This window comes from Drosophila tropicalis, unplaced genomic scaffold (assembly GCF_018151085.1).
Source record: "Drosophila tropicalis isolate 14030-0801.00 unplaced genomic scaffold, ASM1815108v1 contig_905, whole genome shotgun sequence".
NCBI classification, from domain to species: Eukaryota; Metazoa; Arthropoda; class Insecta; order Diptera; family Drosophilidae; genus Drosophila; species Drosophila tropicalis.
This window is the reverse complement of record NW_027173405.1, coordinates 1,127,015-1,142,769: the sequence shown is the minus strand read 5'-3', so window position 1 is coordinate 1,142,769 and position 15,755 is coordinate 1,127,015. Positions and strand designations below refer to the sequence as shown.

Below are 15,755 nucleotides of genomic sequence, written 5' to 3'. Positions count from 1 at the left end.
CCTGAGGAAAAGATCAAAATGCACCAAGACAAGCCAAAATATTAATTCCATATAAATAAAGTTGTACTTATTTTTCTTTAGAAAATATTTTGCGAATTAAATTCAATCAGTCGATTGAAATATGTTTGCACAATAAGAAAATCACGAAGGAAAAAATGGATGTCGTGACCGAGTCACGGCTTGGCTCAAGTGTCAGCACTGATGAGACTTGAGTGTCAGCACTGATCGAGAGTCAGCTGTTCTGCCGTTGTTTATGTTTTGTGAGTTTAATTAATTGTAAATTGTTTAACGAGGATCACGATTTCCTACTTTAATTATGTAGGTTTCGATTTATTAAATTGCGGAAAGCCAATCGGAGTGGCTGCAATTAATTTTGTGTGGGTGAATTCAAATTGTATGTGGACATATGTATGTGTGTTAATGTGTGCTTAACGCGGCAAAAGTATTACATGTGTATGTACCTATGTATGTACATATGTACATATGTATGTATGGATGTAAAAATTATTTGACATAAATAATTTATGCCGATGGACTAATGATCAGCCCGTGGAGTGTGCTGTACACTTCATCAGCTTTAGCTTTTGACAAATGTATGAAAAATGAAAACAATGATAAAATTGGTATTAATACTAATGCAAAAAAAAAAAAAAATTTTATGGAGTGGTAGTCCTTGAACTCCTTTTTAAGGATGTGCAAAAATATTTTGAAAATATTTAACATGGAAGCCGTTTTTCAAAAGTGAGTTTTATTTTGAGCGAAAAAAATAAAAATCATCAGCTTTAGCTTTTGACAAATGTATGAAAAATGAAAACAATGATAAAATTGGTATTAATACTAATGCAAAAAAAAAAAAAATTTTATGGAGTGGTAGTCCTTGAACTCCTTTTTAAGGATGTGCAAAAATATTTTGAAAATATTTAACATGGAAGCCGTTTTTCAAAATTGAGTTTTATTTTGAGCAAAAAAAAATAAAAATCATCAGCCTTAGCTTTTGACAAATGTATGAAAAATGAAAACAATGATAAAATTGGTATTAATACTAATGCAAAAAAAAAAAAAAAAAATTTTATGGAGTGGTAGTCCTTGAACTCCTTTTTAAGGATGTGCAAAAATATTTTGAAAATATTTAACATGGAAGCCGTTTTTCAAAAGTGAGTTTTATTTTGAGCGAAAAAAATAAAAATCATTTTTAATCATTATTTTTGATTTTTATTTTTTTTGATCAAAAAAGATTTTTATGGATAATTCTTATTAAATTACTCAAAATTAATGATCTTTTTTGAAGAAAATTTAAAAAATTGAATTTTTAAAAATCTTTCCAAAAATGCATAGATGGCATCGAATTAAATATTTTGGTGTAATCTATTCTTTTCTAAGTCCTCTATAAGTAAATGATTTTTTCATTTAAAGAAAAAAAAAATAATCATTATTTACGGTCCCTGGTAGAAAGGCATATATATCCAACGACCAAGTCTGCCCTTTTGGATCGAGTAGTAAAATATTTTCATACGCATATTTTGCATGTTTCAAGTCCGATTTCAATCAAATTTGGTAGTGTTCACGCCACCGGGTGAACAGCAGTGAGCGGCGAAAAGCAGTGAGGAGGGTTTTTTGATCGTCGGCGGCTAGTGACTTGATTTTCTGATGGGCATTGCCATATTAATCCAGTACGAGTTTTGATACGAACACCCGTTCTTTTTCTTGCAAATTTTTGTTCATTTCGAACCTTTTGTATATTTTCAACCCGAAACATTCTCGTGTGTGTCGGGCTACCCGTTAATATAGAATAAAGCATAAGTTTTAAAACGAAGTTCTCGCGCGTCCTTAATTAATCACTCGCTCACCATACCAAGAAGAAATTGGCACCCGCTAACGAATTGTAATATCATTGGATCCTTCCGCCCCTCCACGAACATTGTCCTTCGAGCCGGATATCCTTCCGCTCCTCCAGCTTGCATCGACGGAATTTCTGACAAGTACAACATTTCCTTATTCACATTCACATTGCCCCTGCATACTAATAAAAGTGTGAGGTTTCCCGCTCTGCCATAGCGACCTACACACTTTTATATACTTGTATGTACATACCTGTCCTGCTCCAAGGTTATATGGTACTTCCCAATCCTTAGTGTGTTTGTCCAACTTTTTTTTCCATTCCACGACCACGCATTTTTTTTCACTTGTCCAATTCCACTTTTATTTTCTCCATCTACCATACATATGTAAAACTCATTTACACCCACATGTACATGTATTTTCCACAGCTGTTCGCCAAGTCCGCGTAAAAGTTTAAAAGAGTTTAAAAGTGTCAAAAAAAAAAAAAAATAGTAATTAAAGTGTTCACCGCGATTTCTTGCGTGTTCGAATTATTTCAACTGCCCAATTAATTTCCTCACGCGCGTACATATGTACATACATCATCATATATTGATGCACGCACATATGTACATATCCACATACACATAATCCATTTCGGTGTCGCACATTTATTTAAAAAAGAGAGGTAGAGGAAAGGAATCCCACAAGGGCATTGCATTTCCTATCACCCGATCGAGTTAGCTAAATAACAAATTACTTACGTTTTTTTGGACCAACGCGCGTGCATACATACATATATACTTACCTGTGTACATACGCATGCACATATCTCAAGACATTTGCCCATATGCACTGATCGGTTCATTTTCCTTTTTTTCGTAATATCGATAGGCGGCTCGAGTGCGTCAAATTCAAATTACATTATTTCCGATTCCTTTAATTCGCCTAATTATATATATCCGTCCATATTTATATATTATATATATAATTTTTCCGGCCATTTTTTTGCACACATATATATATCCGCCCATATTAATAAATACATACATATATATGTTTTCCAGCCATTATCGTGCCCATACATATATATATCATTCCACATTTATAAATAAATATATATAATTTTTTCGGCCATTGTTTTTTCCACATATGTATATATATCCGTCCATATTTATAAATACATACATATACATTTCTTCCAGCCATTATCGTGCCTATATATATATATATCCGTCCATATTTATAAATTATATATAAAATTTTTTCCGGCCATTATTTTGCGCACATATATATCCGCCCATATTTATAAATACATATATATTTTTTTCCAGCCTTTATATAAAAATCTATATTGTTTGCGCTATATATCTTTATTTATATATTCCATCCGTGTTTTGCTTTATACGTACTCCCATCGATACTTACAAATCCATCTAAATTTGTTTTGTAATCAATCCGCTTTGTCTACGTGTAATTTTCGATCCGCATTCGTGTTCGTATATTGTTCCGCACATACCTTCATTAAAAAGGCTCCTTTTCCGAGCCACGCGCGAGATAATTCTCCCGCGGTGCACAGTGAGAAAATTCTTGCGTCCTCATACAGTCCACTTCTCCTTTTTTTTTTGTTGTTTTTCCAATACCAAAGGGCGCGCAAACTCGGACTTCGTCGGTAAGGTCGCCCGCTGAGTATGTTCACGAAGCCGTCCAAGACTGCGCCGAAGTCTAACAGTCTATCGTCTCCCTCTGTAACCCCGGAGAAGGTTCGGCCTCCGAAGACTCCAGTGACCGCGAAGCGTACGGACATTCCGCGCAAGTTCCCGTCTGTTCGCAGCCTCAGCGAATCCCCAAAGTCCCGTCCGTCCTCGCCTACCTAAGGGTCGCAGATTCTCGGTCAAAGACTCGAGTGAACACAAAGCTCGTTCCAAGCTTTCAATCCAGGCTCAGATCCCGCACGTTATTTTGACGCACTGTTCTGACGTTCCCGTCACCCGATCTGTATCCCAACAGCGTAGAGAACAATCCAACATATCCCTCTCCGAGTTCGTTCTGTCGTTCAACGCGTTGACTTTGTTTGAAACTCGTGAAATTGAAGATCTAACTTCTGAAGTGCCCTTATTTTCCATTAAAATTCACTTAGAGCAGCTCAAATCCCTTTGGTCAGGATGGAATACTCCCGTTGTCACAAGGCCTTGACGGCCCAAGCAAATGAGAAAAGCCTAGCAAACATAAGCTTACGCGGCGTATGTGCGATGCGGGATGTTGTTCAGAGAACGCATAGAACAGCTTTCGGCACAGATGGCGACAACATATCCCTCTCCGTCTTCGTTCTGTCGTTCGACGCGTTGACTTTGTTTGAAACTCGTGAAATTGAAGATCTAACTTCTGAAGTGACCTTATTTTCCATTTAAATGCACTTTCAGCAGCTCAAGTCCCTTTGGTCAACCGTCGATACGGAATACTCCCGTTGTCACAAGGCCTTGACGGCCCAAACAGACGAGGCACAAGGCGAAGCACAAATACGCTTACGCGGTGTATGTGCGATGCGGAACTTTGTTCGGAGAACGCATCGAACGGCTCTCGGCGCAGATGGCGAGTCTTATGCATCAACCGCCAACCGCTCCGTCGGGGCCACGGGCCATAGAGTTCCTCCGTGTGAGATGGAAACATTTGATGGCGACAGCCTAGCATGGCACACATTCCGCGATTTGTTCGCTGCCATTTATATCGCCAATCCGTATTTGTCACAAAAGGAGAAGCTCTATCACTTGAACGCCAAGACGCGAGGGGAAGCGAGAACCATTGTGGCTAAGTCCCCCCTGACGAATGACGGTTTCCAGGCCGCGTGGGAGAACCTCGCCGCACGGTATGAAAATAGCCGTCTGCTTGTCATGACTCAAGCCAGACAACTTCTTCAGATTCCCGCGGTGGCACAAGAGTCGGGAAAGCCTTGCTCTTGAGCGTTCGGGTGTTAGTACTGAGAATTGGGATGTCTTACTCAACGCCATATTACTAGCAAATTGCCGAAGGCCACAATCCTCCTGTGGGAACAATCAGTGCCAAATAAAACTGTCGTCTCCTGCCAAGCCGGAAAAGTCTGAATAGTGTCGACTTGGGTCATTCAAGACCGATCGCGCTCTCCCAATTTCTGCGGAATAAAGCACGTCTTCTCAAGGATCCCGTTCTAAAAACGGAGTACGATGACATAATTCAAGAGTACGAGGAATTGGGCCATATGATTCGGGTGACGCCGCCTCGAGATGGGAAAAACTTCTATCTCCCACATCACGCGGTGTTTAAGTCCGACAGCACCACCACAAAGTTACGCGTGGTATTTAATGCGTCGAGCCCCTCCACACGAGGCGTCAGCCTTAACGATGTCTTGCACACCGGGCCTACTCTTCAGGCCAATCTCACGCTTGAGGTACTGAAGTGGCGGTTCTTTTAGTTCGTTTTCAACGCCGACATAACGCAGATGTATCGACAAATTCGAGTCGACCCCTGGCATACCCCTTTTCAGCGGATCCTCTACCGCGATCGTTGCGGCAGTATTCAGGACTATGAGCTACGAACTGTCATGTTTGGGGTTAACTGCGGGCCATTCTTGGCGATCCGAGTCCTTTTACAAGTGGCACAAGATATGCAATCGATGTACCCTCAGGCGAGCGAAATTCTTCGGAACTATATGTATGTTGATAATACTGAAGATACTGAAGACGACGGCCGTCTCGCCATACGAGAGCTTCAAGCTTCCCTTCAATCTGGGGGCCTCCCGCTTCGGAAGTTGACTTCCAATAAGAAGGAAGTACTTCAAGCTATCCCAAGAGAGCACCTGCTGCGAGAGGACTTTTGTCGAGCTGGAAGACGCCAGCACTGCGAAAACTTTGGGAATCCGCTGGCAAGCCGCCGAGGACGTCTTCTTCTTCACCGTAGTCATTGAAGGAGTCGATCTCCAAGAGGCAGGTTCTGTCCCATATCGCTAAACTCTTCGACCCCGCTGGCTGGCTAGCCCCATTTGTAATTCGAGCGAAGATATTCATGCAGCAAATCTGGTCAACCAAACTGGGCTGGGATGACGCTATGCTGCCCCTCCTGCTGCAGCAATGGCACGAATTCCTGCAGGATTACCCAGGCCTCAGTCAACTCCGCATCCCCCGTTGGCCAGCTGTAGCAACGAGTCCAGTGCCACACCACAGCGACCACTCTACTCGATGACGTTAGCGAACGTTTCTCGGACTATGGTAGGGCATTACGAGTCACTCCATTATACTACGCTTCGCCGCCAAAAGAATTTCGGCGCCTTCCACGGTCCACCTCACCAATGACGAATTGCTCTCCGCAGAGCGCGCCTTGATTCGGATCTCCCAGCGTCGAGAATACGTCGCGGAAATACGGGACCTTGGTGAATAACTACCCGTTGCATTATCCAGCACGCTACTCAATTTGAACCCATTTCTCGACCAACATGGGATACTCCGCTCCTACTGAAAAGTCCGGGCCGCTGAATCCCTCCGGTATGATGAACGTCACCCTATTGTCCTCCCCTATAATACCCATTTTACGCGCCTGCTCGTCGAATTCGCCCACTGCATCACGTTGCATGGCGGCAATCAACTGATGGTGCGGTATCTGCGCTCTAATGTCCTACCTTCCACCTTCAGACTTAACGATCAGTCTGCTAATAATGATTTAGATATTGCAGATCTGTTTGCTAAATTTTTTCAGTCGACATATTCTACTACTGTTTCGGATCCCACACCCTATCCCTTTTCAATCCCACATTTAAATTGTATGTTTTTTCCCAGTATTACTGAAGACTGTATTCTCTCTAGCTTGTCATCTATGAAGTCTTCCTTCGTTCCCGGGCCTGATGATATACCTAGTTGCATCCTTAAAATGTGTTCTATTTCCCTATCTAAGCCTTTAGCTCGGTTATTCTTTATATCGAGTGAGACTTCTAGATTTCCTGATATTTGGAAGGAGTCATTTATTATTCCGCTTTTTAAAAAGGGTAGCAAATCGGATGTTTCCAACTACCGTGGCATTGCCAAACTTTCGGCAATACCTAAACTGTTTGAGAAAATTATTACGTCTTCCCTTCAACATCTATCCAGATCCACTATTTCTCCTTGCCAGCATTGTTTTCGTGAAAGGTCGTTCGTCGCTTACCAACCTTTTAGAATTGACTACCCTAGTACACCATGGCTTCCGTAAAAAGTGTCAAACTGATGTTATTTATACTGACTTCAGTAAGGCTTTTGATACGGTTGATCATTCTTTGCTTCTCGCGAAACTTAACATCATGGGTTTTTCACCAAAATTATTGGGTTGGTTAAAGTCGTATCTTATTGGCAGAACCCAAAAGGTGTCTTTTCGTTCCTCGATATCTAAAACTGTTCGAGTTACGTCAGGTGTACCCCAAGGCAGTCATCTGGGCCCACTATTATTTACATTGTTTATAAATGATTTGCCTTTGGCCTTGGCTCATTCACGCGTGCTCATGTTTGCGGATGACGTCAAGATTTGTTATTCCTATAATGATCCTTCTTTCCAACAGTACTTGCAATCAGATCTCGATGCGTTCTGTGATTGGTGCCACGTTAATAAATTACACCTTAATGCCTCTAAGTGTTCTTTTATGACTTTCAGTCGTTTGTCTCCGCTCCTAGCTCATTACTCTATTAAGTCTGTTCTGTTAGATTGTGTTCCATCATTCAAAGACTTAGGCGTTATGTTTGACCCTAAACTTTCATTTAATGTTCATATTTCTTCAATTGTCAACAGAGCTAGCAGCCTTCTCGGCTTCATTAAACGTTGGGCCAAAGAATTTGATGATCCCTATGTAACAAAGGTTTTATACACTTCGTTAGTTCGCCCTACTCTAGAATATTGCTCGCCAGTGTGGAACCCGCAATATGATGTTCACCAGCGTAGTATTGAATCGGTACAGAAGCAATTCCTTAAGTTTGCGCTACGCGGTCTAAATTGGGACCCGGGTCTTCGCCTACCTTCTTATTCTGACAGACTTCTTCATATTAATCTTCCTTCACTTTATAACCGTAGGCTTGTTTTTGGCATTCTCTTTCTCCATAAACTAGTCAACGGCGAAGTCATTTCTACCAATTTACTAGATACGCTGTAATTTTGTGTTCCCTCACGTCGGACCAGAAACTTTTTTCCTATTCACCTTAGTAGATGTCCGACTAACTACTCTCTTCACGAACCTCTTCGTGTTCTTTGCCAATCTTTTAACAACCTTTCTCACCTTATCTCTCCTCATCTTTCTGTCACTTCTCTTCGCGCTATACTTTTTAATCATCTACAGCGAAACCAATGAAAATATTCTGGACTTGGATTGGCTGCAACTCATCCCTGGCCACATTGGCTGTGAATCGGGGCATAGCTGGCACCTTGTGCAAATAAAACACCCCCACCGGGCTGGTGATGTTTAGTTGTGTATAAAGCTAAGCTACCTTCTTCATTTAATTACTATCTGTCTTTAGCTTAAGCTTTTTCGTCGACTGCTGTGTTAGTTGACGTAAATAAATAAATAAATAAATTCTGGATTCCACGGATCAAGAATCTGGTAAAGTCCCACATCAAGGGGTGTAAAGTCTGCTTCGTTCATCGTCGACGACTACAGACTCAAATGATGGGTGATCTCCCTCGAGAGCGCATCACGTACTCCAGGCCATTTACCCACACGGGCTTTGACTTCGCAGAGCCTTTCGCGATCAAGAATTACACTGGGCGTGCGTGTCTTATTACGAAGGGTTATGTCTGCGTCTTTGTGTGTTTCAGCACGAAGGCGATGCATCTCGAGGCTACCTCCGACCTCACCACTGAACGATTTCTCGCAGCCTTCTCTTGGTTTGTCGCACGGAGACAATGCCCACAGCGCATTTACTCCGACAATGGCAAAATCTTCGTAGGGGCCTCAAAGGCGCTCGAAAAAGATTTCCTGAACGCCACCAAGCTTAATATAATGAAGGCATTTCCCCAGCATATTTTATCCTGGCAGTTCATTCACGTTCGAGGAACTTTCCACTCTCCTGTGTAGGATCGAAGCGTGCCTAAACTCCAGGCCAATTCCTCCCATGAGCGAGGATCCAGAGGATCTGCTGGCACTAAGCCCGGGACACTTCCTGATTGGAGGACCGCTCTTATCCATTGCGGAACCGGAGATTCTGGTCGAGCCTATGTCGCTGATCCAGCAGGCTTTCTGCCGCCGCTGGAGGAGTGATTACCTCAAGGAGCTCCACAAAAGGAATAAGTGGAAATCACAGGCTCGCAGTCTCCAGACCGGCGACCTCGTGATCGTGTCCGAAGATAACCTGCCCCCCAACGAGTGGCGCTTCGGGCGAATTGAGCGGACTCTGTCCGGGGCTGACGGTCTCGTCCGGGTGGCTGATGTCACAACAGCGCGTGGGTCTATCCGAAGACCCGTAGCGAAGCAAGACAACAGGAGTCCTGGGCTTAAAAAAACCATAGTGATTTCCAATTCCTCTATGTTCCTTCCGAAGGTCCTCGTCTCCGTGCATGTTGTTCGTTCCCGTGAATCGACTAATCCACTTTGCCCTCCGTAATTTCTTTCGTTGCAGCTCTTCAGATCGCCTCTCCATGGCGACATGGCCTACCGGCAGTGTCAGCGCTCCCTGAACCTCCGAGGGGAAAAGCGACTACGGGCGGTGCTCATAAATAAGTATTGCCCCAATTGCTTGGCACAAGAGCACTCATCTGACGCGTGCCGGAGTCGCCATGGTTGCCGACGATGCGGGCAAAATCACCACACCCTGCTTCATAAGGCCGACCAACCCCCGAGACGACGCTCCCTAGCCCGGCGTCGCTGCCAGTCACCCTCCCCCGGACGTGATTCACCATCGAAACAACCCTGTTCCAGATCATCGTCCGACCGCTCCGCTTCTCCAAAAGGCGGCCCCAGGACGACGACTGTCATGCCAACAGCAATCATCCGGTTGGGGAACGGCTCGAAGTCCTTCGAGACCCGCGTCCTCCTCAATGCGTGTGCGGCTGAGAGCCGAATCAATCTCTTGTTAGCCCGGTCCCTGGGGCTGACTGTGACCATCAAAATTTGCACGGCAGTTATCGAGTCGAGGTCCGATCGTACGTTCCGGCGGAACGTTATATTCCGGGTCGAAGAGGACCTGCTCATCCGCACTCCCATCCCGGATACTGGCCGAACCCAATTTTTATCAGCCGGCGGCGGTGTCCGTTGTGCTCGGGACAGACCTCTATCCAAGCTGTGTGCCCGGTCATAGCGGTACTCCCGCAGCCCAAAGCACAGTGTTCGGATGGGTCGTCTCCGGCTCCTGTGGGATCTAGGCGCTTCAGGACGCTGCCATCCCCCCATCCTACATATGTCCAGGGTGACAATTGCAACATGTTGCAAGGGGGCGGTATGTTCACGCCACCGGGTGAACAGCAGTGAGCGGCGAAGAGCAGTGAGGAGTGAGGAGGGTTTTTTGATCGTCGGCGGCTACGGTCACTCTGGGGGGATTGACTTGATTTTCTGATAGGCATCGCCATACTAATCCAGTACGAGTTTTGATACGAACACCCTTTCTTTTTCCTGCAGATTTTTTTTCATTTCGAACCTTTTGTATATTTTCAACCCGAAACATTCTCGTGTGTGTCGGGCTACCTTTTAACACGAAGTTCTCGCGCGTCCTTAATTAATCACTTGCTCACCATACCAAGAAGAAATTGGTTCTTTCGCCCCACGAACAGGTTGCTTGGTAGAAATATATAAGATTAATTGTAAAAGTTTGAACAATCAGTTTCTGCGCGCTAACTAAACGAGTATATAAACCAAATTTGATGTCTCTAGCTGTTATACTGAGAGGGCGTGGCCAAAATTCCAATTAACTCTATACATTTACATACTGCACGTGTATACTTACCAAATTTGGTAGCTCTAGCTCTTATAGCCTCCGAGATCTGCTGGTTCATACAGACGGACGGAATACATACATTTTCACCTGCGTATTTTCCGTTAATAATGGTTGTATCAATTAATTTCGGTGCGTGTACATCATTATTCTTTCCGGCGAGAATTGCTCGTTGACTTAACCAAGATTAATTCTGATAATTCTCACTAATGTGTGGGACAACATTTTCGTTGGTAAGAGTAATTAATCCGGTTTTCGCATGAACTGGGATTTTTAAATTTCCAACAGCTAACAAATGTTTGGAAAATTGTTCAGCACTTTGACCATTTTGAAGTTGAACTCTCATATTAGTGGTTAGCGTAATGTTGTTACGTTATTCCTTCAGGCAAGCATTCAATTCATCTGCAGGCATTCCACGGGGAATTACTGGCAACGTCTTGCCTGCCAAAGATGTTGTTATTTCGCCGAAGATCCTTCAGTGTGAAGTTAAGTGCTTCAAGTGATTTCTTATGTGCCATTTTGCACTCATCCCAAACAATGAGCTTGCATTGCATCAACAATTTTCTTATTGCACTGGATCGGGATATATTGCATGTTGGAGTATCAATTGTAATTAAATTGAGTGGCAATTTAAGTGCAGAATGTACAGTACGACCGCCATCTAGAAGAGTCGCCGCAACTCCAGATGATGCTAACGCCAAAGCTATGTCACATCTTGATCGAATAGTGGCCAAAATCAATGAAATGTTTAATGTTTTCCCTGTTCCTCCAGGTGCGTCCAGTTAGAATAGACCACCAGAATTATTGTCCATCGCTTTTGGTTATGCCCAACGGGCAACACAAGGGTTAAGGGAGACGGGAACTTTCACCTCGCGCCGCTCTCTCGGTGATGCCCACCGCTCTCCCTCACAATAAGAACTCCCCACACTTCGCTCTAAGCGGGGCTTAATTCCCGCTCTTAGATAAGCTAGATTTTGTGCAATTAAAAAAAGTGAATAAACTACAAGTGAAAGAAAATTTCTACGTTCCTACATTTTTCACAAGAAACCGAAGGGGTTCAAACTACGAAGCAATATAATTGTAGATCCAACCTTTAATTGTAAATTATGCGGTGGCATGCCTGGCAAATCCAGTGAGTTAAAAAAATTCTGTGGGAAAATTTACTGCTTCGCTGTCGTCGCAAACTGTATCAATAGATTTTGGACTGTGAAACGGCGTGATTGTCGTTGTTCTAATCTTCTGACTTTTTTGAGTTCAACTCGAGTATCTTCTGGCACTTCTTGATGCAATTGCGCCATTCTGACACGTGCATCAGTATTTTTTTGCTGGATTTGTTCTTCTGTTTTTTCGGATCTGCCATTTCGCAAGTATTGATCTTTACTTGTACTGCGGCTCAAATCAGCCCCTTTGCGTGGCATTGCTCACCGTAGAGAACATAGAATTAATGAAATTTTTTAATGATTAAAAATGTAACAACTAATTCAATGACGATTGATCAGTTATCGACCGGAGAGTAAAAATGATTATATTACTAAAATGGCTATTAAAAAAAAAGGGTTGATCGTAGAAGGGTGAAAAATAGATGTTGGCCGATTGTCATAGATACCGGATAAGCACAATCTCATCAAAATCGGTCAAGCCGTTTCGGAGGAGTATGGAAACGAAAACTGTGACACAAGAATTATATATATATATATAACAAGAATGAAAAAAGTATCGATATCACGACTCGACTCAAGTGTCACTAAACTTTATAATATAAACTTCATAATATAGACTGTTGGTGTTTAGATTGTATAAAATAATATAACATTAAGACAATTATAATAATATAGAACAAATGGAAATGTATGTCAAAATAAGTATGTAACCCGTCTCATCAATCATAAGTAGATCTGATATGGTCAGCAGTTAACAATAAAGACCTAGTTAATTAAGCTGCTATGGTTAGCTATTACTGACTTAACACTATGTCGAACTATGCACTGGTGAGCTCTCCATTTTTACTATAAAAGAAATGCATTATTCTTAGTAAGATCGGATACCAATGGTAGTTACATCGGGTAACTGTGCATCGCTGTGTCTTTGGCCCCCATCTCTACCTTTGTAATCTCACTCCGAAGTCCACCCAATTTATGTGTTGGTTGCGGCAACTTTGAGTCACTGGTTTATGTGCTAGTGCCTATTTATATATAAACAAATAAAGATTAACTGAATTCAAGAATTACTAACGTGTTTCATTCAACATTTTGGTGACCCCGACATTGGCGGCTCCAAGGTGAAAATTTAAAAAACTTGGTGAAATCGTCATAAAATGAGAATATTTGGTCAACTCAGGCGACCAATCTCTCAACAGCAAGAAAACTGGTCAACTAGGCGACTACTTTCTTTGCACGCTTTGGACACAGTACAATCCTAAGCGATGGCACAAATTGATAAACATTCCGCATAATTCTGGGGTCCCTACTAAAACAGTTTTTGAAAAAATATAACAAATAAAAGAAACTCAAAAAAATTTGCTTCAGTGAAGAATAGGTATATTGGAAATAAAAATCAACTATTATTAAACACTAAAGAAAAGGCGACTTCCATTTTTACTTATTCTTATTCGTGCCAGCATGACCATTTTTAGGAACGAGTCGGAGCGTTCCCTGTCTTTGACAAAATAAATAAACTCCCATCGGGTCAAGTACTAGTCCAAATAAGCAAGTACATAATAACATAAAAGAACATGGAGGAGTTTTATAAGCAGCAGACAGAAAGAGGAGAGGCAATTCATTCATTCGGAATAAGGAAGCCCTCTTATTTCGAGGAGAAACTTGAGCTCCTGGAATACATTTGGGAGAACTTGGAGAAAAGTCATCAGGAGCTAACGGACAAATTAAATAACGTGCTAACAGAGGATGACTACTTTGTAACGGACTATTTCAGCAAAATGAAATACAATGGAAGATTGAAAGGACCATTTGGCAAAGATACTACAAGAGATGCAAGATCGCAAACGAAAGGAAGAGCTAGTCATGATCAAACCACTGATTCGCAAGCAAACTGCGCTGCTGGATTCATTGTCCAGGACATTAAGATAAATAGTGCCTGAAGAAAAAATGAATTACAAATCGGTAGTCGACAAACTATGGATGCAAGTTGAAGAAATCCATTATCGATTCATCGGCTAGCTGAAAATCCAGCTAGCTGAAAATCCAGCTCCAATATAACTACGTTTGTGGCCGCAGAAAATACAGTGCTGAAATTCTGTGTGGCACCAGCAGACAATGTAGTGATACAATCACCGCCTGTATTGCAATCGATACAATCATTTCAACTACCCAAAATTCCCATTAGAAAATTTGATGGGGACTATCTGAAATTGCAACAATTTCATGACATCTATGTAAAGACGAGATGGGCACACTGATCTGAGATTGCCCCTATTTTCGAGTCGTGTAGCAGCTGAGAGGCAGAGGCATCTAAGAGAGAGAGTCTAAGGGCAGTCGTCGTCGAGATCGGGCAAGAGATAAACGGGTTACGAGAGCGTTCGGCAGTTATGAAATTAATTATTATTCTCAAAGAAATATACATATGTACTACACCTCAATTTAAACATTTCAGTTAATATTATGTACAATAAACTATTACAAGTATAATGTTAACCTCACATCTATAAAATGGTGGTTTATGAGTCAAATGTATCCACAATAGAGAAAATGTGGTACTTAAAATTAAACCTTTCTGGAGAAGCAGAGAGATTGATACGGCACCTGGAATTAACAGAAGCCAATTACAACCCTGCTTGGTCAGTATTGCAGGAACGATTTAATAACAAACGAGTTCTAGTAACAGCCATACTGACAAAGCTGTTTGATCACCCAAATGTGAAAAATGACGCAGCTTCTACAAAGAATTTGCATGATAACATTTTTGAATCGTTGCAAGCCTTAAAAAATTTAGGCGTCAGATGCTGTTTAGAAATAAGAAAATTAATAATTGTTGTGTTTTATCTTGACGGTAAAAACCGAATGAATTTTATTTGAAAAATGTTCTTGAGCTCAGCCTAAGAATTCTTAAGTATATAAGTTCTGCCGCTGCAGGCAGCACGCTGGTGGTCAGCCACACATAAGTGGCCGATCGCATTACATTTGTATATATTTTACGCTCGCCTTGTTTATGCATTACGACAAAGTGTCACTATAAGAACATGTAGTATACATTATCACGTGTTGAGCATATGACGCTTTTATATGTAGAATACTCTAAATTGCGTCGGGTATTATTATTCTATTACTGAACATATTACACCTCCCTCTTTTTAAAAATAACATAGTATTTATACGTAGTTATTTAATTAAATTTAATGTTTTTTTTTTTGTGTTTGCTCTTTTTTGCTTTTTCTTTTTCTTGTAAAATTACTTAATTATAATGAAAATTATAAAATATATATTTATATTTTTTTTATACTTAAATAAAGATATTCTTGTCTCTTAATTAGTTTTTTTCTTTAAACAATTATTTCTCATTATATTATTATTATTATTATTATTTTATATATTTTTTTTTTAAGTGTTTTTATTATTGCAGTTGATCGTTCCGATTTTTATTTTATAAATGGTTTTAATCTGTTTTTATGAACTTTCTGGTTTTTATTTTTATCATCTGCAATTATTATATTATCATTTTCCTCTATACTCACTACCTTATAAGGCCTTGTATATTTAGCATCTAGTTTACTTACTTAACAAGACTTTATCTTCTATTTTTAAATCAAAATCTAAAGTATTTTTATCGTAATATAGTTCGTATTCTTCAACTAATCGTTTTCTAACATTATCCTAGCTCTTTTATATGCCATTTCTATTCGAAATGTTATTTCTTTAGAGTAGTCGTCTTAATTGTATATAGGATCTATTCTATTTATTTTGTTAAAATCTATGACATGATTTGGTAGTCTTCCAAATACTAGTTCGTATGGACAATATTCATGCACTGCCGAGGGTGTTGTGTTGTAACAATGAGTGAAATATCATCAAAATC

General features: G+C 41.1%; 1 protein-coding gene across 1 annotated transcript in view; it reads left to right on the top strand.

Moving 5' to 3' along the window:
• LOC137586136 (calcineurin-binding protein cabin-1-like) overlaps positions 1-15,755 on the top strand; it is a 1,431,569-nt gene that overhangs the window by 1,048,653 nt on the left and 367,161 nt on the right. The gene's annotated exons all lie outside the window — the stretch shown is intronic.